The sequence below is a fragment of the Oncorhynchus mykiss genome, chromosome 22, assembly GCF_013265735.2.
Source record: "Oncorhynchus mykiss isolate Arlee chromosome 22, USDA_OmykA_1.1, whole genome shotgun sequence".
NCBI lineage: Eukaryota > Metazoa > Chordata > Actinopteri > Salmoniformes > Salmonidae > Oncorhynchus > Oncorhynchus mykiss.
Window position 1 is genome coordinate 35,133,521 of NC_048586.1, and position 12,061 is coordinate 35,145,581.

A 12,061-nucleotide genomic window follows, 5' to 3' on the forward strand; every position below is an offset into this window, starting at 1 on the left:
ATTTGTAGTGATATATTGACTAAGTTAAAAACAACAGTCCATATTACCTTTGAATAATTTAGCAGACACTCTTATCCAGAGCAACTAGGGTTAAAGCATCCCAGTGAATGTTCTCTCCCACAAGAGAGTTTGCCAACAGTGCAAACTATAGAAGAAACTAAATCAAAGGTATGGACAATACTTTTCAGTCAATCTGGCCTCAGACACACACAAACATCTGGCCTCAGCTGCATCCCTTAAAACAATGCCACCAGATACGTACAACTCAGAAATTAGATAACGGCACACTCAGTGGGATGATTTAAATCAATTAGCTGTGCTTTCGCGGCCTAGAGCTTACAGGGATATGTTACGGTAGGTGTTATTGTGGGGTGAGATATATCTGTGTTTATTGAATATCTAATGCTAGATAGAATTTTTTTATAAACAGGTGTATTTTAACATTACTATTCAATATAATGTAAAAAAGTAAACATGCATCTTATATCAATGCCATTTAGCAGACACTTTTAACCAAAGCGACTTCCAGTCATGGGAACCACAACCCTGGCGGTACAAGCTCCATTCTCTACTAACTGAGCATAAAGGACCCAGTCTGACATGATGGACCTGAAAAGTAAAGAGTGGGAAAAATCCATAAGAATTACAATCGACTTCCTCTACCCATCAAATCGTTCACCCCTCACATTCTTGTGGGCCAGGCAGGTGCCTTGACGTGCAGCGAGTCAGTAATATACAACAAGGATGGGAAAGAGTCTACAAAAACCTCACTTATAATTTTTTCAACATCTGCTACCGCAGCAGGTCACTGCCTTCCTCAGAGCTGGGAGCTGGCAGGAGCCTCCATGTCTGATGGGAGATTTAGACCAACAGTGTGATTATAGCTGCAGCCAGCGCCCAGCGTGCCAGGAATGGCCAGGCCACACAGAGCCATACTGTTGGATACTACTGACTCTCTATTACCCAGAGGCTGCAGCAGCAGGGAGAGGAATCCACATGTCCTCCCAGTCTTTCATTTTTAGAGGGAGAAATGCCATTCAACAAGCCCCTAGAGGGCCTTGTCGTTGGACCGACTAGGCTGTAAATGGCAGGATGAGATTGGCATAGAGAAACAGAGAGATAATACTAAGCTACTGAGCTCGGCTGGATCTGCTGTGGAGAACAAAGAGCAGTTGGATTGTGGAACGGATGGAGGATTATGTTACCAGAGAACACAAGCAAACCTGTTTGTCTGGCACGTGGAACACAGGCTGTGTATGTACCATGAGTAATGGTGCATGGAAATGGCCAGTGGATGAGTGATGAGTCAGATATGTCCACTGATTCCATGGCGGGCACACAAAGTGCCCCTCCAACCATGCATGCCTGAGCACATCTGAAGTTACATCAATCCCTCTCACCTCTCCCTGGGTGGCTATAAGACTGAATTGTTCACAGGGGCAACATTTTTGTTCGGCTAGGGATTAATTTGGTTGAAATTTATTGACCGGAACTGTTACGCACTGTTCAAGATCAGAACAACAAGGCTAGCGACAGTCTTTCTGTGGTGCTCAAGGACAAGGATTGAGGGACAAACCAATCACAAACCACATATGAAAGAAAGACACCAATAAGTGAACCCTACAGGACTCGTATCTGTCCATTCACTAGTCTAGGTATGTTCTAGAAGTAGAACCGCAGCAACCGTTAGCGCTTGGAGCCAGATTTGCATGTCAATGAGTTATGTTACGAATAAAGTTTTATTCAAAGGGGATCTGGCTATACAGGGAAGAAGACTGTTAATTCATTGGATAGGCTACATGTGTCTTATGGCTTTTTCATATGTAGTTTATTAGAGTTCTTTCTAGGGACAGAGCCCAGGCTTTACAAAGTGCTCATAATAAAACAGATTCATGAACCTTGTCAATGCTGTAATTTGTTACCCATGATTTCCCGAACCATTTCTACAAGGCCAGCATAAAACCCATCTGACAATAGCCAGATATATGACCAGACTGGAGCTGAAGAGCAAATCATTCTCACCCTTGGTTTCCACTTTTAAGTATAATAGAAAGTGATCCACATTAGGGGTGGGTGGGGGTTTTAAGGACTGGGGATCAGTGAAGATCCTCAGAGGAAGGGAAGGACCATCCTACTTAGTGAATTTCATAAAATAGTGTACATTAAAAAATGTATTTTTAGATAGAACTATACATACATACTATAGAACTATACATATATACTATATGTCACCAAATAATTGATTAAAACACTGTTTTGCTATGAAGGTCTACAGTAGCCTCGACAGCACTCTGTAGGGTAGCATCATGGTGTAGCTGGAGGACAGCTATTTTCCGTCCTCCTCTGTGTACATTAAACCTAATTATAACGACTTCCAGAGGACGTCCTCCAACCTATCAGAGCTCTTGCAGCATAAACTGACATGTTGTCCATTCAATCAAAGGATCAGTGAATAAATCTAGTACTGAAATAATAAACTGCAGCTAGCTAGCACTGCAGTGCGTAAAACGTGGTGAGTAGTTGACTCAAAGAGAAAGACAATAGTTGCACAATTTTGATCAAATTAATTTCTCCAGAAAACATCATCACATCATTGTTTCATCCATAACTTACACTTCAATAAACCAAGGTACTTTAATATTATCCAAATACAGAGAAACACATTTGCATTCACATGGGTTTATGTTTCTGATTCTATCCCATTTTTCCCTGTGTATAGATGAGCAGCCTTCAGTGACACTGATGCAGACAGGCTGTGTTGTGCTGTACCTGGCTACACTATGCCTATGCAGGCCCTGTAGTTAATAATGTGAATATGACTCTGGCTCTTATTGATTCTGTCCAGGGGATAATAGAATCAATAAGAGCAGGAGTATGTTTATGCGGGAGTATGATGATGTTTGCTAAGTGGAAAAGAGATCAAGGTGAGGGGAGGCGGACAGGGATCCTGAGCTCTGGGTTTGCTGTTCAATTTCCATTTTCTCCCTTTCCTTTGATGCACTTTATAGGCTAACTGAGTGGTACTGTGAGAGCTTTCCTCCTCAGATGTATTTCCACAGCACAAGTGCATCATACTTCTGCTGGGTTTAGTATCATTGTAGACAGCAGACCTATGTTCATACCTCATCTCAGTTGTTCTTTCAGTAATACTGGAGGCAGGACTACATACACTTCAGATGGAGTGCACCAAGCTGTGTCAAACTACTGTCCTCTATTCTGATTCACATCACAAATTGGAGAGAGAGTAGCCCGCCAGACATGGGGAGGACTATCCACTGTCCAAGTAAATAACTCTAATAAGTATCTTTACTGTTCATCAACTCTATTCACACTCCTGGAGTATCAAATCCAACATTGAGGAAAGGACATGAGTAAGATATAGTGCAGGTAATTGCTCATCAGACTGAACTTGATAAGGTGGCTACTCACAGCAGTGCAATCAGTTTGGTTTCATCAAACACCCTGCTGCGTTAATCAATGGATCACTCAGACACACTCATCACCACCACACCATCAGTATGGCTATCACCGTTCACTCCTCAAGGTCACAGATACAGACATGTTCGGACTATTTGTAGCTAAGCATTCAACAGTTTGTATCTACAATAACCATTCAACAGTTGTCTTCCTTCTCAATGGATGTCATGTAATGTAACACACTTCAGCAACATACAATTTACATTTACACAAGGTCAGAAATATAGTACTGTTTTCAGTTTGCAATGTTTTTGTAGTTAAAAGTTCAGAGACCATTTTATTTATTCTCAAAGCAGGTGTGTAATGTAACCCACTTTACCATCATACAATCTAATCGACAGGTAATTACATCCTCAATGTAAACACATGTATTGTCATGTTTGACACTTTGTTTTCTCAAAGTGTGCCATGAAGACCTCATCACCAATGTACAATTGACAGGTTATCAAATATGCTAAATGTATTTATAATATCTTAACAGTTCTCGAAATCATTCAACTGTTGTCAAAAGACAACATCTCAATGCACGTAATTTAAACCACATCAGCAACATACTGTGTTGACAGGTAGAAGATATAGGGGTAGCTACAGTTACATCACATGGCACTTGTAATAAATTAATTCATAAAACTACCTGATTGATGTGGCTAATTCAATATACATTAGAGTACCTATAAAATGTCTGGCTCCTAATGATATAAGTGAGACTCAAATCCTCTCAAAATCTGGAGATAAGCCAGAGTTTAGCCACATCAAATAGTAGCCCCCACATCAAATAGCAGCCCCCCCCCCCCTCCTCCATAGCAGCACTTTACTGTACAGATTCATGTTGATAGCAGAGGAGGAAAATGCCAGGGGACGGAACTGGGAGCAGCACTGGACAAAGAGCAGTCAGTCCGTCTGTCCTCCCTCTTGGTAGTGCAGTTGCCATGGTGACAGAGAAGGTGAAACACAGAGGGGTGCAGATAATCGGCCGTTGTGTTATAACTCCAAGGGACTGAATTACCATTCAGTGTGCTGTGTGGCGGGTGTTGATGGAGTGGTCATCATTGGAGGTAATGAATGCACTTAGCCTTCACACACACACTCACACACTAATCACCCTGTCCTTTGAGCCTGTTTCATACCACAGATAAGATGTCACAACTGGTGATTGACTTGTTAGGTCATGGACCACTCAAACCCTGGAAATATGACAGCTTTGTCACTTAAATCCCTTCATGTGAGTTAAGGGAAATGTTCCAACAGGTGTCTTGCTTAAGCACTAGCTGTATCGTGTTGAAGTCTGATGTTAGCGCCATTATCAAGCTGAGATTTCAGAAACTCAAAGAATTATTTTGAAATGGAAATTCGCCCCCTTTATTTCATATTGATTTACATTTGATATAAAAGTACTTACATTTAATACATTTCTTCAAAATACAAGCAGCCAAACAACATACAAATCAAATACAAAATTATAAAATGTGTTATATCTATCGTCTTCCCTTTTCTGAAAGTGACAGAAAGTATCTTTATAATTATCTAAAGTAACTTTGTAGCCATAGAGTCGTGTTAAATTATTTTCCGTGTTCACATCCTTATGCTGTAAAGTTGATACAGATATGTTGTTGGAACAAAGAGACCTACAAAAATACGGATGTCTGTGATTCTCTTCTCATAACATTCATGTTGAGTTTCAATAATTTCTGTGATCCAAGCAGAACATCGTAGATGGAATATACATTTCAGTCACCTCAGTAAAATATCTTCTATTTGTAGCAGAGCAAATATATATGTTTGGAATTATTACATGAACATGATATAATACTGTAAAGAACTGAATTAGATGGTTAACAGAAAATAATCCTCTTAAAACTAACCTTGGCCACTACTAGATTGTATCCATCTTGGCTGAATCAAACGATACAAACACAAGGACAGAAAACAAGCTTCTTGTTCAGGTATGAAGCCATGAAATTATAACATGTTATTGTGAAGATTAACAGTTCTTGTTCTGGGGAAATCAATGACAATGGAAACCATGGCAAATAAAACTTTGACCAATCTCAAACTGTTCTTGTTTTTATAAGATGATATATAATTTATTCAGAAAAATATATATAGACCTGCTTTAGATCTTATACTGCACCAAAGTAACAAGTTGTTGGTTCCACTGAGGCCCCAATTAAATTAGATCTGTTTTAGCCAACATCTGCATAGCTGATATTTTGACAGTGAGGTGAATCTGCGTGAGCACTGTCAAATCCACAATCGACACCAAAGCGAACATTGCCATTGGCTGCAGAGTCAAATGAAGAGAAATCCCATGCAACCTTGTTTACAAGTTCAAACACTGGAATGTGAGGCTGATGGACTACCTTCATTATTTTGTTTAATGATGATTCGTTTGAAGGTCATTATTTCTATATAGCCTACACTTTCTCGTTCTGAACGAATGGGATGAATTTGGCTTTGTGACAATGATCACAAGAGAAGCTGCTCACTGATTTCAGATTCAACACAGTTCCACCTCTGACACCAACAAAACATCAGCTAAGTGGGTGTGGGCTATTGCCGGTTAACGCTTTATCTGATTAAATCTCGGCCTAACAAGAGACAGACATATATAGGTTCAGAAATAAGTACTGTATCAATCTTGACGTTTGTTTACAACAGCAGATTTCCGGAGTTAAGTTATTTTGCAAATCAGCAGCTTTACTTCAGTATCATTCAGTATATACTAAATAGTGCTGTATAACGAATGTTCGACAAACAGAAAGCAAACAACGGAAACTAAAATGTTTAAATCAAAGTGTTCCGCACACAACTGAAGAGGTAATGCTGATGCTAAAAACCAACAAACCTAACCGAGAGGACAGGAGCCTGATAGGAAATAGAAAATTCTTATTTTCCTTGTTTTTATACATTTGTACACTGTCGTATAAAAGGAGTAGAAAGTGTAGTCAGGCTATGCGGCGGTTTCGCGAATTGTCCCCTCTAGTTTCTTTGGGAGTAGCCCTCTCCTTTCGTCTATGTTGATGACCGGTTTGCGACAGTTCTGTCCGTCAAGGTAGATCTTTGCATACACTGGGTTGGAATAGTTCAAGGGCTGCATTGAGGAAGTAAAAATGCTGTTAGATATTTGACAGGCACATCATATTCGCACAGCTCTCAACAATGCATAAGAAAATAGCCTACATAATCTGGTGCCCTGTATGATGACAATATCCTACACTACTATCTGTAACTTATTAGAACTTACTGTGACTTAAAAGGATACTTCTGGATTTTGTCAATATGCCCTTTGTCTACTTCCCCAGAGTCAGATGAGCTTGTGGATACCATTTTTATGTTTCAGTGTCCAGTATGAAGGAAGTTAGAGGTAGTTCCGTGAGCCAATGCTAACTAGCATTGCGCAATGAGTGGAAGCATATGGGTATCTGCAATCTGCAAGCATGCTAGCAGATACCCATAGACTTCCAATCATTGCCCTAAAGCTAGTTAGCAATTGTGCTAGCGCTAGTTAGCAACTTACTTCAAACTGCATGCAGAGATGAAAATGGTTTCCACAAGTTCAAATGACTCTGAGGAAGTAGATAAAGGGCCTTTTTTTTGCCAAAATCCCAATGTATCCCTTTAAAAAAGGTTTCTGATATGTTGCACTGCAATACACACAGTATAGCAATATTATTTCTCGACACAGAGACAACAGACGACTTTGGCATTTCTATGTTTATGTTAGAGAAGGTTAAAGATGAAGAACACAGCTAAGACTGTAAGGTTGTTATTGCAAGGTAGCAGGAAAGAATAGGATATAGCTCATGCACATTAGCCCAAGCAACATAATTAAATGTGCAGTCGCAGGGTTTACTCCTAATATGCATTAAATTAACAATGAGATTTTACAACACAATATTTTTTCCAAATTGGTTGTAGCATACATTCAGAAGAGGTAAATGTTACAAGTGCAACAATACTTTTCCTTTTTAAATACTTCAAGATTAATTTAACCATATCTAAAACCACAAAAATGCACTGAAAGTGCCATTCAGCTTCCTTTTTATTGACAAGTCCGCAGGTTTCCTTCCAAAAGGAGATTTACAAACGTTCTACAGCTCACGTCTGTTCCTTCTATAGTGAACGGCATAACAGCATGCCTTCCCCTGTAAGAGGTTGGTTGTCTAAACTAAGGGGAAGGATGGGAGAAATCACCTGTCCAGGTATCACCTCCTTGGGAACAGTATGTATGCCCAGGGTGCGAGGGTCACTGGACTTCACACACCAGCCCTGCAACACACAAGTTCTGCCAATGTTCACCATGCCACAAGGCCAAGCTGTTCTCAACCAACATACTGTACACTTTACCACACGTGTATATGGATATAATCCAACTGAAAATCTATTATATATCAACATCAGTGAGGAACTCAAAATCATGTGATGATTAGAAAATGAGATCAACAATTGTCCATCCATATTTGGTTTTAGAACTTAGATTGAGGATTCAAATTCAACAAAAAACCATGGCACCTACAGTATTCACTGATATGATAAAGAAACACTATAGTGGAGTTAGCTACTTGTGATTCAGTCAGCCTCTACCTTTCTAATGCAAACGGATCCAGGTGGGACTGACACTACCAGATGTCAAAGTTGGCATGGCGAGAAGCAAACGCATTAAGCTTGAAGTGGTAGCAGGCAAGTTAGATAACAAGATAGATCAGTAAAGCTGTTATGATTTATTTGGTATTCGGGGCGTTAGTGCGTGTTGAGGCCCATGAAGAAAATGAGTCAACAGAAGATAAAATGTTCCCTTGGTACAGAGCGCCTGAATAATGTTTCTCTCCACATACCTGAGGTTTGTGCTCCATCTGTTAATGTAACTACACATCTATTTCAGATCATACCGTGGACAGAAAGTCTGGTAGAAATTGTATTTGGTATGCCACATGAGGAGATGCTAAAGCCTAATTTTGTTAAAATCACACTACTGATTACATTACTATGATACCAATAATGGATGGATGATGGTTGCATACTGTTGGATTAACAGATGAGACTACAATGTTGCCTCTGTAAATTATATTATCCCAAATAAATACACTCTTACAATATTCAACCAAACAAAGTTTTTGCATTTAGTTTTTGCATAAAATGTTATTGCGCACAAAATGAATGGTGGATTTTGTACATAGTCTTCCAATACAAACCTTATGAGGGTCCAGTGTAAAGTTTGGTCGCAAAAGGCTGCCAGCATCTGCATGGTTGTCATGGTCGACCTCATACATGTTGTAGGTAGGATTTCCTATCTCCACGTTGATCCCTCCATTCGTCATGGGCTGCCTCGTCACCCTCTTCCCCCTGGGAGGAGGACAACTAACACTCATTAACATTTGATAATTAATGGTATGTTGTACAGTACCTGCAACTAGCTATCACAGTCTCACGTTAGCATTAGACGTTCATCCATGTTTCTTAAACGTCAAATTTCGAAGTTGTTCCAAACATCAAATTTCAAAGTGTTTAAGGTTAAGTTTAGGCAATAACTCCGAATATTTAAGGTTAGGGTTAAGTTTAGTAAAAAATCTCTGAAATCTTAAGGTTAGGCATTAACTCTGAATGGTTAAGGGTTAAGGTTTGGAATAGGCTTAAAACAAGAACAACTTTCTATCGCTGGATTTCAATTTGCAACCTTTGGATTCAGATTCAGATGCAGGTGCTTACTTACATACAGTACATCCGCCATCCCCGTCCACAACATCCTAGCAAAACCTAAATCTACTTGAAGGTAACAGTGCTCATGGTTTCCCTTAGTGGTCGGTCTCCATGTCATTGCCAGACATCCTCAAACACGGATGTTGAATACTGACTTGTATCACGGGTGACCTGGCCTGGTACCTGAGATCACCAGCCACATCAACATTTCAATTGATTTGAATACTTTATTGGCACATATGAAAATGTGTCTGGTGATCACAAAATCTAAATCACAACACATGCAATACACGTATGCACATATCACAGGACACACCAGCAAGCATATTTACATATTAGGCTTAACATAGTGTACCTCTGTCTTCTTTTGCAGATGAAAATGCCCGCCACCACCGTTGTGATCAAGATCACCAGCAGGACCAGAGGTACGATGATGGCGATGCTCCCTGAAACAGAGAAGAGAAAGAATGAAACTGCTTTAGCATTTTGGATTGCTGTTAGTGTTATCACAGTCTCATTGCAAGAGTTAACATGTAGCCTAGTGGGTAAGAGCGTTGGGTCAGTAACTGAAAGGCTGCTGGTTTAAATCTCAGAGCCAACTTGGTGAAAAATCTGCCGATGTGCCCTTCGAGCAACGCACTTAACCCTAGTTGCTCCTCTAAGTTGCTCTGGATAATAAGGTATGTAAAATGTCATCCACTGAGCATTCTTGAACAGCCAAAGCAGATGGGGGTATATATTACAGCAGTAGACAATCCATCTGACCACAACCATAAGGCTAACTAGAGGATGGGTTGTAAGCCGTGTATGACGCTGGGTGAGTCATTTGACTTCTGCGCTCACCTCCACTGGTGTTGTCTGATCTGCTGCTCTTGGGGGCGGGCCTTTCACACTGTGTGCCTGCCCAATTGACTGAACACCTGGTACAGACCAATCAGAGAGGAGAAAACAACCATAGTCTTTAGCTGTCTCTACCTTAATCAACACATAAAACAAGTGCTATGGGAACATACACTCAGCCATGGATAACATTTTTACAGATTTTCTTAGAGAAACCCTTTTTGTACAGAAGACATCTAAAAGTAGTGCTTGTTAGAAAACAGAGTGAGTAGATTAACAGGATGAATATTCTGCAGAAAACAGTATATCAATATGGAGTCATCTGGTTTGTTGTTTGGATGGGATCCAATGGGAGTGATGAATGACTAGTTAGGTGATTTTTTATTGGGCGTGATTGATGCTGAGGTGTATGTAAAGCATGAGCGATCTGACCACTGCAACTGGTTGGTGATGGAAGGAATGAAATTACACTAAATTACATGCACTCCAAGAAATCACAACACCAAATGATCAGGAATAAGAATTGCATCCCACGCATGTAGACAATGAATCATTCCCTTATGGAAAGAATGTCACAGCACAAACAATCATGATTTTAATGGAGGGGTGTTACAAATGAATCATCCTCTCTGATGGGTAAAATATCAAATAAAATATTGTTAGGGAAAATACTAGGTAAGATCTGATGAGCAACTGATGAGCGGATGTGTAAAAGGGTTTGTAATCTATTTAAACATACCCCCGTAAAACTGACTATCCAATCGATCCTCAAATTCAGCGAAGTAATTTACAAAATAGCCTCCAACACTCTACTCAGCAAACTGGATGCAGTCTATCACAGTGCCATCCGTTTGATCACCAAAGCCCCATATACCACCCACCCCTGCGACCTGTATGCTCTCGTCGTCTGGCCCTCGCTACATATTCGTCGCCAGACCCACTGGCCCCAGGTCATCTATAAGTCTTTGCTAGGTAAAGCTCCGCCTTATCTCAGCTCACTGGTCGCGATAACAACACCCACCAGTAGCACGCGCTCCAGCAGGTATATCTCACTGGTCATTCCCAAAGCCAACACCTTATATCTCCCTCACTAACTTCAAACATCAGCTATCTGAGCAGCTAACCGATCGCTGCAGATGTACACAGCCCATCTGTAAAATAGCCCATCCAATCTACCTACCTCATCCACATATTGCTTTCATTTACTTTTTTGCACACCAGTATTTCTACCTGCACATCATCATCTGCACATCTATCACTCCAGCGTTAATTTGCTAAATTGTAGTTACTTCGCTATTATGGCCTATTCATTGCCTTACCTCCTCACGCCGTTTGCACACACTGTATATAGACTTTTTTTCTATTGTATTATTGACTGTACATTGTTTATTCCATGTGTAACTCTGTGTTGTTGTTTGTGTCACACTGCTTTGCTTTAGCTTGGCCAGGTCGCAGTTGTAAATGAGAACTCGTTCTCAACTGGCCTACCTGGTTAAAAAGGTGAAGAAAAAAAAAAAAAAAAAAACTCTGACATGGTTGTGAATGGATTTATTTCAGAGCTACAGCAGAGGCCATGCAAGTCCACATTTTCTGGCTGTTAACACACTCTTAACACATTAATCACCATACATGCATTGATCACAACAGGTCCCCTATATTCACAATCAGACAGCACTTGAATGTTGTCTGTATGACATGCAGTTAGTTAGCAGTGAGTTGAAGAGGGAGTAAATACTCTATTAGAGGTGAGAAAGTGTTATATAGACCATCACAATGACTGAAATGGAGGTGAATGACGAGAGGTGGGAGGGTGAGACCTCTGGAACAGCCATATAAAGCATCACACTGGCCGAAATAGAGCTGAATGACGAGAGGTGGGAGGGTGAGACCTCTGGAACAGCCACAGGAAGTGATGTAGGAAGGGACCTACTTGCAGCGGGGTTTGTTAAGGGCAGTGATAGTGCACATCCCGTCATTCTGACAGAAGTAATCACATGGGTTGGCCAGCTCATCACAACGTTGGTTCTTGAACCCTGACGTGCAGCTG

General features: G+C 40.5%; 1 pseudogene; it reads right to left on the bottom strand.

Annotated features, from left to right (window-relative positions):
* Positions 1 to 4,809: 4,809 nt before the first annotated feature.
* Positions 4,810 to 12,061, bottom strand: part of LOC110502094 — a 332,876-nt pseudogene continuing 325,624 nt past the window's right edge.